Source organism: Vicia villosa, unplaced genomic scaffold (genome assembly GCF_029867415.1).
Source record: "Vicia villosa cultivar HV-30 ecotype Madison, WI unplaced genomic scaffold, Vvil1.0 ctg.005181F_1_1, whole genome shotgun sequence".
Lineage (NCBI taxonomy): Eukaryota > Viridiplantae > Streptophyta > Magnoliopsida > Fabales > Fabaceae > Vicia > Vicia villosa.
The window spans coordinates 56,417-71,396 of NW_026706584.1; the positions used below are offsets into that span (position 1 = coordinate 56,417).

General features: G+C 34.6%; 1 non-coding gene and 4 pseudogenes across 1 annotated transcript; 3 read left to right on the forward strand and 2 right to left on the reverse strand.

Moving 5' to 3' along the window:
- Positions 1–1,603: 1,603 nt before the first annotated feature.
- On the reverse strand, positions 1,604–3,351 carry LOC131642515 (ATP synthase subunit beta, chloroplastic-like; annotated as a pseudogene).
- A 572-nt stretch (positions 3,352–3,923) lies between these two features.
- Positions 3,924–5,455, forward strand: LOC131642516 (ribulose bisphosphate carboxylase large chain-like; annotated as a pseudogene).
- A 172-nt stretch (positions 5,456–5,627) lies between these two features.
- TRNAP-AGG (transfer RNA proline (anticodon AGG)) lies at positions 5,628–5,701 on the reverse strand. The gene has a single exon. It is a non-coding gene; the product is annotated as a tRNA-Pro (tRNA).
- A 5,249-nt stretch (positions 5,702–10,950) lies between these two features.
- LOC131642517 (NAD(P)H-quinone oxidoreductase subunit H, chloroplastic-like) lies at positions 10,951–11,897 on the forward strand (annotated as a pseudogene).
- On the forward strand, positions 11,495–12,522 carry LOC131642518 (NAD(P)H-quinone oxidoreductase subunit 1, chloroplastic-like; annotated as a pseudogene).
- Positions 12,523–14,980: the final 2,458 nt, after the last annotated feature.

Sequence of the window (14,980 nt, forward strand, 5' to 3'; positions counted from 1 at the left end):
ATATTAATTTTTAGTCGATTTGAATTGAAAATTTCAAATTATTAGATTCATTAATCTAATCTAAATAGAAATGCTTTGTATTTTATGAAGTTTACATTATTTCTAATAAAATGGATATTCTTATCTGAGTATACTAGTATTATTCTATCCACCATGAATCTATTCCAATAGAAATTACTTGATTGATTCTTTCTATTACAAAAAGTATTGAAAGTATATTTATACTACTAGTATTACTAATATGGAGTATTTAGTATTCAATATAGTACTAATATTGTACATATAGTATTAGTACTAATATATTTGTAATGACCGATATGAGATAATAAATATAAATCTGAGTAGCATCGGTAGTAATATTAGGGCTATACGGACTCGAACCGTAGACCTTCTCGGTAAAACAATTCAAACTATTATTATCAAAATTATTTGAATTGTTTTAAAGACCCAACGTGAATTTTTTTTTGCATTGGGCTATTTCATTAACTGATAGAAATATCAATTAGTCTGTCATCTTTTTTATTTACAAAAAAAAAACGAAATGACTCGATGTGCTCTGATTTATTATTTAGATAAAAATCTAAGAGCACTACCAAAGTTCTTCAAAGAAGAAGGTTATCGTGACGTAGATCTGCTTCTGGCTTGGATCAACTTAAGTTAAATGGACTCTCTATCAACCTACTTAAAGAAAAATATCAAATAGGAAATGAAACTGCATACACCTTCAAGTTCATAAGATAGGAAGAAAGGAGAATTTTTTTGAGGTCCCTAGACTCATTGCCTAGCATTGAATAAATTAAGTATTCACCTTATCACTATCTCAAATCCATTATGGATTCCATTTGACGTCTAACTAAATCCTTTCCGTTGTCAGGCTATTATTCTCTTATTTTGTTCCTGGAGTAAGACATGGATTTCTCATATCAATGAAGATCAAATCTTTTAATTACATGATGGACTCCTATGAAAAAACATTGGCGCATGTGTAAACGAGGTGCTCTACCTAACTGAGATATAGCCCTTGTGCTTTTGATACATATTTTATCATATTTGATAAATAAATTCTTGTCAAGATAAATATTACATGATACAATCTCTTTGATTTATATTTCCTTTGTATTTTTATAAGTAATATAACATATTATAATTAATGATAGACAGCTACTTTTTTATTTACGATGATAAATGAATGACCTACTTAACTTAGGGGTTAGAGTATTGCTTTCATACGGCAGTAGCCATTGGTTCGAATCCAATAGTAGGTAAGGGATTTGAGACTTATTAGATACCATTAATTCCGGTATCTAATAAGTTTTTCTACTCACCATTTTTTTTTATTGTCATTTTATATCTTTTTTCTATTTTTTTGCTGCACCAATTTGTTACGAGATCATATTGATAGCCTCTACTCATGTCCTAGCTCGCCGGAAAGCTAGATTTGCTTCAATTGTTTGTCTCTTGCCTTCAGCCTTCTTCAAGTTAGCTTCTTCTATTTTAAGAGTTTGTTGGGCTTCTTGTGTATTAATGTCACTACCCCTTTCTGCATCAGTTACTAAAATAGTGATCTCATTATTGCCTATTCTAGCAAAACCGCCCATCAGAGCCATGGTTAACCATTGGTCGTTAAGGTGTATTCTCAAAATACCTATATCTAAAGCTGTGGCAATAGGCGCATGATTTTTTAATACCCCAATTTGTCCACTATTAGTAGATAAAGTAATTTCTTTCACTTCTGAATCCCAAACAATTCGATTGGGGGTCAGTACACAAAGATTTAAAGTCTTTTCTTGAATTAGTTCTCCATTTCTAAGTTAAGTTTGTAGCCTTCGCAGTAGCTTCATCGATATTACCCACCAAATAAAAGGCTTGTTCAGGAAGACTATCTAATTCTCCAAAAAGAATCAGTTGAAATCCGCTAATTGTTTCTGCTAGACCAACATATTTCCCTAGGGAACTCGTAAATACTTCTGCTACGAAAAAAGGTTGTGATAAGAAACGTTCAATTTTTCGTGCTCTTGCTACGGTTAAGCGATCCTCTTCGGATAATTCGTCCAACCCAAGAATAGCGATGATGTCCTGAAGTTCTTTGTAACATTGTAACGTTTGTTTAACTCTTTGTACAATTTCATAATGCTCTTGACCGACGATCCGAGGTTGGAGGATGGTTGACGTTGAATCTAAAGGATCTACTGCTGGATAAATACCTTTGGCAGCTAATCCTCATGATAGTACAGTAGTTGCATCCAAATGTTCAAATGTCGTGGCAGGAGCAGGATCGGTCAAATCATCTGCAGGTACATAAACTGGTTAAATAGAAGTTATAGACCCTTTTTTGGTAGAAGTAATTCTTTCTTGTAAAGTACCCATTTCAGTACCCAGAGTGGGTTGATAACCCACAACGGAAGGCATTCGGCCCAATAAGGCGGATACTTCGTATCCAGCTTGGACAAAACGGAAGATATTGTCGATAAATAGAAGGACGTCCTGCTCATTGACATCTCGGAAATATTCCTCCATAGTTAGGGAAGTTAAACCTACTCTCATACGAGCTTCGGGCGGTTCATTCATTTGACCGTAGACTAGAGCTACTTTTGATTCTGCAATATTTTTTTCATTAATTACTCCGGATTCTTTCATTTCCATATAAAGATCATTTCCTTCGCGAGTACGCTCACATACTCCGCCAAATACGGATACACCTCCATGAGCTTTTCCAATGTTATTGATCAATTCCATAATGAGGACTATTTTACCTACTCCAGCTCCACAGAAAAGTCCTATTTTTCCGCCACGGCGATAAGGAGCTAAAAGATCAAATACTTTAATTCTTGTTTCAAAAATGGATAATTGTGTATCTAACTATATAAAGGCAAGCGCAGATCTATGAATAGGAGATGTTGTGCGAGTATCTACAGGACCCAAATTATCAATAGGCTCTCCAAGGACGTTGAAAATTTGACCAAGGGTTGCTCCGCCGACGGGAACACTTACAGCAACTCCCGTGTCAATCACTTCCATTCCTCTCTTTAGACCATCTCTAGCACTCATAGCTACAGCTCTAATTCGATTATTTCCTAATAATTGTTGTACTTCACAAGTTACGTTAATTTGTTCGCCAGCCCTATCTCGACCTTGAACTATCAGAGCGTTGTAAATATAAGGCATCTTCCCTGGTGAAAAAACTACATCCAGTATCGGACCGATTATTTGCATGATCCGCCCCAGATGTTTGTTTTCAAGTCCAGAAACCTCAATATCAGAGGGGGCAAGCGTTGTTGTCATATTGAAAAATATCCGTTTTTTTTTTCAAAAAAAAATTGAAATGAAGAAAAAACATTCGATAACTAAGCAAGTTGATTAAGCAACATTATGAAAATTTGAATTGGATGAAATCTTTTGAAAGTCTTTCATTTGTTTATCATTCTAGATTCTAGACAATAATATCTATATTCTCTATGAAATTTGAACCTGAACTTTGTTTATGATTCCGTTCTTCTATGTCATTGGTCCTTCTTTTTTATTTCCTCAGCATAGGATTTATACATAGGATTTATACTTAGGATATCATTTTTACGGATTTTTTATTGGGAAAATTCTGCCGATTTTGACATCTGGGATTTACATATACAACATATATCACTGTCAAGGTCAAGAGTATATTTTTTATTATTTAGATTATAAAATGAGATTCCAAAAGTAAATATATATATATATATATATATATATATATATATATATATATATATATATATATATATAAGAGACTCAAAAAAGAACGATTGGGTTGCACCATACATATGAAAGAGTATAGAATAATGATGTATTTGCAAAATCAAATATCATGGTAAAATTGAACAATGACCCATTCAGATTAATTGATCATCTTAGTTGATGGATCATTTGTAAAAAGGTTTTATTAACTCCTAAGTTATTTTGAGTAGACCTTGTTGTTGCTATAATTCTTAATTCATGCCTTGTAGGGGGGAATTATGTCACCACAAACAAAAACTACAGCAAAGGTTGGGTTCCAAGCGGGTGCTAAAGATTATAAATTGACTTATTATACTCCTGAATATCAAACCAAAGATACCGATATCTTGGTAGCATTCCGAGTAACTCCTCAACCTGGAGTTCCGCCTGAAGAAGCAGGTACAACGGTAGCTGCAGAATCTTCCACTGGTACATGGACAATTGTGTGGACCGATGGACTTACCAGCCTTGATCGGTATAAAGGACGCTGCTAAGAGATCGAGCCTGTTCTTGGAGAAGATAATCAATTTATTGCTTATGTAGCTTATCCCTTAGACCTTTTTGAAGAAGGTTTTGTTACTAACATGTTTACCTCCATTGTAGGTAATGTATTTGGGTTCAAGGCCTTACACTCTCTACGTCTGGAAGATTTGTGAATCCCTAATGATTATGTTAAATTTCCAAGGTCCTCCTCACGGAATCCAAGTTGAGAGAGATAAATTGAACAAGTATGGGCGTCCCCTATTGGGATGTACTATTAAACCAAAGTTGGGTTTATTTGCTAAGAATTATGGTAGAGCAGTTTATGAATGTCTCCGCGGGGGACTTGATTTTACCAAAGATGATGAAAATGTGAACTCTCAACCATTTATGCGTTGGAGAGACCGTTTCTTATTTTGTGTCGAAGCATGACTACTTAACTGGTGGATTCACTGCAAATACTACCCTGTCTCACTAGAGAATTAGGCGTTCCTATCGTAATGCATGACTACTTAACAGGTGGATTCACTGCAAATACTACCCTTTCTCACTATTTCCGCAATAATGGTCTACTTCTTTATATCCACCGTGCAATGCATGCAGTTATCGATAGACAAAAAAAACATGGTATGCACTTTCGTGTATTAGCTAAAGCCTTACGTTTGTTTGGTGGAGATCATATTCACGCTGGTACTATAGTAGGTAAACTTGAAGGAGAAAGGGATATTACTTTAGGTTTTGTTGATTTACTACGTGATGATTATATTGAAAAAGATAGAAGTCGCGGTATTTATTTCCCTCAGGATTGGGTCTCTTTACCAGGTGTTATCCCTGTTGCTTCAAGGGGTATTCACGTTTGGCATATGCCTGCTCTGACCGAGATAATTGGAGATGATTTTGTACTCCAATTCGGTGGAGGAACTTTCGGACACCCTTTGGGGAAATGCACATGGTGCCGTAGCGAATCGAGTAGCTCTGGAAGCATGTGTACAAGCTCGGAATGAGGGACGTGATCTTGCTCGCGAGGGTAATACAATTATCCGTGAAGCTTGCAAATGGAGTCCTGAATTAGCTGCTGCTTGTGAAGTATGGAAGAAAATCAAATTTGAATTCCCAGCAATGGATACTTTGTAATCCAGTAAGAATCATTTGTTCTATTAATTTACATTAAACTCGGCCCAATCTTTTACTAAAAGGATTGAGCCGAATACAATACACAATACAATACCTATGTGTAGATTAGGGATATTCCTTTATTCTACAGTCCGGCTGTAGAATATTATTTATACAATAGGTATTAGACCCTTTAAAGAAAGAAAAATGCAATACTCTTTGATTTCAACCTCAATCATAGTTTATTTTTTTATCCCCAAGGTCCCTCCCCTTTTACCCAGTTGTGGGCGAGGAGGGATTCGAACCCTCGACACCGTGGTTCCTAGCCACGTGCTCTAATCCTCTGAGCTACAGGCCCCACCTTGTCTCCATTTGATAATTCAGGTTTATCATAAGACAACACTTTCATTAGAGAATCAGAGTGAAAAGTGTTAATCTTTTGAACATCATGGCGCAAAGTAATTTTTCCGCAGGGCCTTCCCTATAGTATCGTCACCGCAGTAGAGTTTAACCACCAAGTTCGGGATGGAGTGGTGTGGTTCCTCTACGCCTAGGACACCAGAATAGGAACCCTAAATCAAAGAAAGACATGAGGGAAAAGCATATTGACTTTTCATTGTGAGTGTGAGCTATTCATTCTTGAGTGGAAAGGACACCAAAGGCCTTTTCCCTTCCACCCCTATTTATTCAAGGGATGGGGGACTGAGGTTTTGGTTTTTTCATGTTGTCAAAGAGTTGAAAAATAAAAATAGATGGCAAGTGCCTGATCGAATTGACCAGGTAATGTAGGAACAAGGTTCAAGTCTATCGGTCTGTTAGGATGCCTCGGCTGCATACATTACTGCACTTCCACTTGACACCTATCGTTAATGAAAAATGGCTCGTCTCGCCGTGACCTTCTCTTGAATTCTCAAAACTTATTTTGCTCCGTCCCCTAGGGGCATAGAACCCACCCTCCGCGGAGGCTCTTGGTAAGTCGGAATAGGAGAGCACTCATCTTGGAGTTGGCTTACTACTTAGATGCTTCCGCAGTTATTTGCTCTGCACTTGGCTAGCCAGCGTTTACTGTTGACACGATAACTGGCACACCAGAGGTGAGTCCTTTCTGGTCCTCTCGTACTAGGGAAAGGTCCTCTTAATGCTCTAACGCCCACACCGGATATGGACCGAACTGTCTCACGATGTTATGAACGCAGCTCATGTACCGCTTTATTGGGCGAACAACCCAACCCTTGGAACCTACTACAGCTCCAGGTAGCGCCTGTTCCCATGCAATAGTAAAAAATTCTTGACTTTATCGAGCTGCAAAAATATGCTCCTCCTGATTATCTCGATTCAGTGCTAAAAAATTTTCCGTCGCTACCATATAGTATTCATCTCTACTCGGTGATAAATAAAGCATTCGTATTCTTTTTTTTCTCTCAGAAATTTCATAAGATGGACTTTCTATAGACCCCCAACGACCAATCCTTGCGTGAATTGCCAAGGATCCAATAAGTCCGACATTGATTCCTTCGGAGGTGTCAAATGGACAAATGCGTCTATAGTGACTGGGATGGATATCCCGTATCCGTATTTTACATCCCTATTTTTTTCCACCTTTTCAGTGAGGAAAAGACAAGAAAATTTCGGGGTAACAAACGTTTTCAAGATTTTCGCTTAAATTCGAACCCATAGCTGATGATAGAACTAGAATAGAGAATTTCTGTTTCCTACTTACACGAGTCCATATCCTTGCTTTTCTATCTATTTCTAACTCTAATCTTCCTCCCCAATATGATATTATTGTGCCAGTATAGACTGGAATTCTGTTATGGTCCAATTCAGACCGATAATAGATATCGGGACTTTGCAATATTTGATTGATTACAATTATGTATATTCCATTTACTATAAAAGTTCCCACGGAATTCATTAGAGGTATGTTTCCAATAAAAATAATTTGTTCTTGGATATACCGACTATTTTTCTAAAGTAGTCCCACAGATATATAGAATTCGGAGGAATATGTAAGTGATTCATATACAGCATCTTTTTCTTTTATTGAGGGTTCTACCAATTGATATGTTTCCACAAATAACTGAAACTCAATTTCTTGATCTGTATCTTCAATTTTTGGAAACTTAAAAAGTTCTTCTGTTAAGCCCCGATCAATGAATCTACAAAACCCTTCAAATTGTATTTGATTCAATCCGGGTAGTGTAGACAGTCCTTCATTCCCAACACCTAGCATTTTTTTATTTCCCCTTTTTTTTAATAGAAAATATCCCTTGATTTGCTGTCATTCTTCATAGAATCCCATGAATAGATTTAGCAATAATGGGATTTATGTTCTTTTTACTTAACTGAATCACATGAAATTTTACCTAACTCCGTCTATGAAATACCTATTCTGAAAAGAGGAAATTTGATACTCCAATTAGAATTTACAACAAAATAGAATTTAATTTGTAATATCAATGGAAACAAATTGATAAATTTCGCCTAGGCTTCGGGTCGGGGTATTTTTAACAATCTAAAAAACATGAATTCTATTTATACTATGAGTTCTATTTATACTATTAGTATAGTATGATATTACATATTCCAATTCGATTGATACCCCCAAAATAAAATCAGGATTTTATTTGCTTGGCTCCATGAGAGAAAGAAAAGAAAGATAAAAAAAATAAAATGATCAGAAAAAATAGACTCTTTTTTACCATTTCAAGTGTTCAAAAAAGAATGAGAATTCACAAAGAAGAGATATATTTTGACCCTTTTTTTTTGAATTGGAGGATTGCAGTGCATAAAATTATTCAACATGTATAGATCTAACTTCAGCTATAGCTATCTAAATATGTCTCTTACATTATTGCAGTTCTATTTGTTCGGGACAGCATATGTTATGTTAATTTGTTTTTTATATTCGTTCATCAATATATTTAATGAAAAATTGGCAAAAAAACAAAAGTACGAGAATTTATTAAAAATTCCCTGTAATCTAGAATTACATAGAAGATACCCGATTCAATAATGTGTAACAATGAAAATGGATATTTTGGGGTTGACATATATTCAAAGTTCCTGTTATAATGGAACTAGAGAAGGATTCTAAAAAAAATATATTAGAATAAGAATATTGATTTGTTATGTATCAATTTCTATTTTTTTCTCATTAAGAAATTAAGATTCCTTTATTTTTCGGGAATTGAAAGTTAACGGTTACTATTTGTCCCAAAAAATTTACTTTTCTTTTGTCACTGAAAAGGTATACGTTGGTTTTTTGAGAGGAGGAATATTCTGATCTATTTTTTTGTATCATTTTGGCGGCATGGCCGAGTGGTAAGGCGGGGGACTGCAAATCCTTTTTCCCCAGTTCAAATACGGGTGTCGCCTAATCGACAAGAGAATCAAAAAAGTTTCTTCCGTTTTTTTGATCAGAAACTTTGTATTTTTCCATGTGGGAGCAAGTGTAGGTACAGAGTTCTTGAGACTTGTATAATTCAAAATTCTACGCATCGCTATATTTTTTATCTAAAATGCTTTCAATATTTGCGTCTCAGATTCAAATTAATTAAAGTAGTGAAATGAAAAAAAAGAATACAAGAAAAATTAGTAAACAATAAAAAAAAAGAATGAAGAAAAGAATTTATTCATATTGATATAGATAGGAGACATAATTTACATGGATATAGTAAGTCTTGCTTGGGCTGCTTTAATGGTAGTTTTTACATTTTCCATTTCCCTTGTAGTATGGGGAATAAGTGGACTCTAAAGGTAATACTAATTGAGTTAAGGGATCAAACTGTCTCAATTTTTTTCTAGCTGGGTTCTTCCAGTTTTGAACTATTTTAGTTATTTTATTAATACTAATTAATTAATGAAATGCAATTCTATCTGGATTGAGAAATTCTATTCTATTGCAATTCTTGTGATGTATCTTCCTTGTCACAAGCCTATGTATTGTTTAAATTATCATAAATGCAAGTTAGCAATGGATATAAATATAAGTTAAGATCTATTTCGGAATCTCCTGGAAGATATTCTTTTCTTAAGAATAAAATAAAGGATTATTTAATACAAGGGGGAATATTAAATTCCAAATTAAGACATAATAACCGTCCCGATTCTATAATGAATCAATGGACAAATTGGTTAAAGGTTCATTATCAATATGCTTTACCTGAGAGCGTATGGTCGCGATTAGCACCACAATAGTGGAGGAATAGAATCCATGAACATCGCGTGGCTCAAAAGAAAGATTTAGTTGAATATGATTCAGTTGAAAAAAAAACCATTAAATTTTAACAAAAAACAACAAATGGACTTATTACAAAAAAAAAATAAAAAACAATATGGATATGATCTTTTCTCCTATCAACATCTAAATTATGCAGATACTAAAAAATCTGATATTTATGAATATAAATCACCATTGCAGGCAAACAAAAACCAAACGATTTCTTATAATGATAACATACCTAAAAATATAAACGAATTATTTGATATAATGGGTAATAACTTGCTGCAAAATTATATAGCAGAAGATGGAATTGAAGATATATATATTGAGATGTATATGGAGATGGATAGGGAAAAAAAGTTGGATAGAAAGGTGGATAAAAAGTATTTTAAATGTACGAGAATGAATGTAGAAAGAAAAAAGAATTCCATAACCTATCAGAAATAATTCACTCCGAGATTTGGGGGATTGTTTTCAAAATTAAGTGCATATAAGAAGAATCCTTGGATCTTACCAATCAATTTCTTTTTTGTGCAGTTTTATGGAAAGAAAAACATTAATGATCGAGTCGAGTTAGCGTTAGAAAAGAACGAATACGCGAGTCAAGCAGATCTAAAATCATTTCTCGCAAACTATTATAGGAACAGTCGTTATAATATAAATAAATACAGGACCGATCTAAAAGGAGAACGGAATTTCTTACTAGATAAATATTTTGGTTTTCTTTGTACTATCCGAGTCCCATCGAAGACACAATAATGGATAATCTCAACGTATATTGTCTCCTGATGAGACTGAAAACAGTAAAAAAATTGTCATAATGTCAATAAAAAAGGGAGACCTAGATTTCGAAAATTTGGGGCTCTAACGATTAAGAACACTTGTTATACATAATGTAGGGACACAGAGGAATTGAGGGACCAACTAATGTTTTTTATTGAACCTACTCGTATTTCTAGAAAAAACTACGAACAATTATTTATATATCAAACCATAAGCATATCATTGAGGCACAAAAAGAGAACAGAAACGAAACATAAAAATATTTATGATTTACTTGTTCCTGAAAATCTTTTGTCCACTAGACGATGTAGAGAATTGAGAATTCTAATTTGTTTGAACCCACAGAATAGAAATATTATGGATAGAAACACAAGAAATTCCAATGAGAAAAAAATAAATAATTCTGCTCAAGTTTTGACTAAAAATGAAGATCTTGATAGCGATACAAAAAAACTAAAGAAATTAAAATTCTTTCTTTGGCCTAATTATCGATTCGAAGATTTAGCTTGTATAAACCGCTATTGGTTTGATACACATAATGGAAGCCGTTTCAGTATATTAAGAATACATATGTATCCTCGATTGAAAGAGCCAGCTACTATGTTCACAGAAGCAATAACTGTAAACGGACCGGAACAATTGGGAAATATTCAAGTACCTAAAAGAGCCATCTATATACGAGTAATTATGTTGGAGTTAAGTCATATAGCTTCTCATTTACTATGGCTAGGACCTTTTATGGCAGATATTGGTGCACAAACCCCTTTTTTCTATATTTTTAGAGAAAGAGAATTAATATATGATCTATTCGAAGCTGCGACAGGTATGAGAATGATGCATAGTTTTTTTAGTATTGGGGCTGAACTACCTTATGGTTGGATAGATAAATGTTTTGATTTCTGCAATTATTTTTTAACAAGGGTTATTGAATATCAAAAACTTATTACACAAAATCCATTTTTTTAGAACGGGTTGAAGGAGTAGGTGTTGTTGGTAGAGAGGAAGTTCTAAATTGGGGGTTATCAGGACCCATGCTTTGGGCTTCCGAAATACAATGGGATCTACGTGAAGTTGATAAGTATGAGTGTTACGAGGAATTTTATTGGGAAGTTCAATGGAAAAAAGAAGGAGATTCATTAACTCGTTAATTAGTCGAATTGGTGAAATGGTGGAATCCATAAAAATAATTCAACAGGCTTTGGAAGGAATTCCAGGGGGGCCTTATAAAAAATTTTAAATTCGCTGCTTTGATAGAGAAATGGAGCCAGAATGGAATTATTTTGAATATAAATTCATTGGTAAAAAATCGTCTCCTACTTTTGAATTGCCGAAACAAGAACTTAATGTGAGAGTTGAAACTCCCAAGGGAGAATTAGGAATTTTTCTAATAGGAGATCAGAATGGTTTTCCTTGGAAATGGAAAATTCGTCCACCTGGTTTTATCAATTTGCAAATTCTTCCTCAATTAGTTAAAAGAATGAAATTGGCTGATATTATGACAATACTAGGTAGCATAGATATCATTATGGGAGAAGTTCATCGTTGAAATGATAATTGATACAACGGAAGTCCAAGATACAAACTGCTTTTCCGGATTGGAATCTTTCAAAGAGGTCTATGGAATTCTATGGATACTTGTACCTATTTTGATTCTTGTCTTGGGAATCACAATAAGTGTACTAGCAATTGTATGGTTAGAAAGAGAAATATCTGCGGGGGTACAACAGCGTATTGGACATGAATACGCCGGTCCTTTTGGAATTCTTCAAGCTCTAGCAGACGGAACAAAACTACTATTCAAAGAGAATATTATTCCATCTAGGGGAGATATTTGTTTATTCAGTAATTCCCTTTGGCTATAACTTTGTTTTATCTGATTTCAATATAGGTGTTTTTTTATGGATTGCTATTTTGAGTATTGCTCCCATTGGACTTCTTATGTCAGGATATGGCTCTAATAATAAATATTCCTTTTTGGTTGGTCTACGAGCTGCTGCTCAATCGATTAGTTATGAAATACCATTAACTCTATGTGTCTTATCAATATCTCTACGTGTGATTCATTGAAACCCAAAAAGCTATTTGATGCTATTGATATGCTCCTTTCTTTATAGTACTATATAGGAAAGGAGGCGAATAAATTGAACAGAAAACTTCATTGTCTCTATTTTCTTTTTTGCAGTTTCGATTGAAGAACCAAATTAGATAGTTATATGAGTGAAATAAAACAGCTTATATGGAATCAAATTTCAGAATACTATATTTACTTGTAGTTAATAGATAGTATGATGATTTTAAATGGTAGTAAAAATATTGAGTCTCATTTTCTATGTATAAGAATGAAATAAAATTATAAACAGAAGAGGCCATTTAACCCAAGATTGGATAAATTGTCGTCCTGTTTTGAAGCGGGCTCAAAAGACCAACCTTATTTAGTTTTAGTTACCATTTTTATGAATTATCATACATATATTAAAATAAAGAAGGGGGATTAATAAAAAAGAGTGGATGGTTAGAAACACCAAGATACACAAAGGATTAGTAACACATATTTTGTAAATTATCCAAAAGACAATTTACTGTACGCAGAATATAAAAAGAATACTAATTGGGGCTTTAAGTTGGTAGAAAAAAGAAAGCAGTACTCCCCACAACTCCGATCTAGAGTATGCTTCCATCCACTCATTCAATAAATGACTATCAGGAACGAAAAAATCCTTTCAAAATTTTTAAGTCCCTTTTTCATAGCACAAAAAAGAAGAATAGGAACGAAAAAAAACACAGAAGAAATAAAAAACGAAAAATAGATTTCTCTTTCGTTTTTTATTTCTTATATCCATATTCATGGAGATAAAATTCACATCATAATTAAGAAACGAATCTGTAATTCTTTTTCGTAATTCAAAATCATGAGGGTTATTGATAATTATCAAAGAGTATTTTATTTAAGAATCCAGTTATTACTCAACAAATTTTTATATTTTAGGGATGAGATCAATTCAGAAGTGCCTTAATTGCATCTTTTATTAAAATAGACTTCTTTTTCTTATTTCGTTATTTATAGAATAGACAAAATTGAATTGGTCTAATTCAGAACCGTTCGATCTATTTTCATCTTCTAGATCTTAGGGATATATCAAGAGATAAATAATAGACCCGGTTTTTAGATTTACTTAAGGCTTTCCAGGAGCCGTATGAGGTGAAAATCTCATGTACGGTTCTGTAACAGAGATGGGAACAGTAATATTATCATCGACTAGGATTATCTAACAGTTTAAGTACAATTGATACAGTTGATGCGCATTCAAAATATGATTTTTGGGGTTGGAATTTGTGGCGTCAACCTATGGGTTTCATCGTTTTTCTAATTTCTTCGTTAGCAGAATGTGAAAGATTACCTTTTGATTTACCAGTGTCGCACGCTCGCGAAAAATGAACAGAGTCGCCACCAATATATTTATCCCATAAGGGAAAGGAATATCAGAAAACCTAACAAAGGAAGGAACAGGGTCTTGCGACCAGAGAATCAAGGTACGGGAGTCGGTTACGCAAGGGGAAGGTATTAGCACCCCTCGCGCCCATCGTACTTGATGGTATCCACCTATGTTTGTTTCTATCTAAAGGGTGTGTACTATGTCTATGTCTATATGCGAATGAATGCAAAAAGAAATACGGGGAAAAGAAGGAAATATTTACAAATGTGCTCGTTCAAGCCCCGCGACTTGATGCCTACGTATCCTTTTCAGGAATCAGAGCGCCGTAGTTCGGCTCCATAGTTTTGTTTGTTTTTGTGTTTTTTAGTTGGGTGGCGTTAACGCTCGCGCTCTTGCATAAGGGATCGACCTAGGATGCAATAGAGCGGAGATAACAATGCCCTTAAGAAAGGAGAGTGTGGTGTCGTTTTCTTTTACCTCCCCGTTTCACTTGGGAGGACGGCACGCTAAACCCTTCACGCGAAATTTGGAAGGAGAATGCGCCCGTGGTGGGATGAATTTTGTTTCAGTTCTTCCTACGATATCACACGAACTTTCTTATTTGTCCTACGAGTAGGAAAGGGGAAAAAAGATCTCAACTAAACCCTAGGAGTTTGCTAAGTGTGGGGATTTCACCTAGACTAGAAATTCTGGAGTCCGGGGGGTCGGTTATACATAGGGAAGTGTTTAAACACCCTACATATCTGTAGTACTCTACAGGAACCTTCTCTGTGTCATTGTGTTTGTGTTTATTGCTAATGATTGGGAAAGTTTCTCCTTTGTGTTAGGAGAAGGAATTGAATTGATTTGAAAAGACAGACAGACAGACAAACTGACTATTTTTGGTATTTTATTAGCTCGCTGAGATTCCTTGTGAACCTCATGCCTACATATCCCTAGTGGAAGTCAGAGCTTAATGTAGTTCGGGGAACTAACTAGGGAAATTAATTATTTTTGGTGCCTTGCTTGAAGCTCAAGGTTGAAGCTTGGAATTAAATCTCTGTTTACAGTAAAGAGACATGAAATTATCTCTACAGAGAGGTATTTGTACTATTCTACCACAAACATTTAAAGAGTGACAGAATAACTGAATTCATTTCATTCAAGAGGGGGACCTTACTTGTGTATGTGCAAGTATACCAGTCAAATGCCTCTT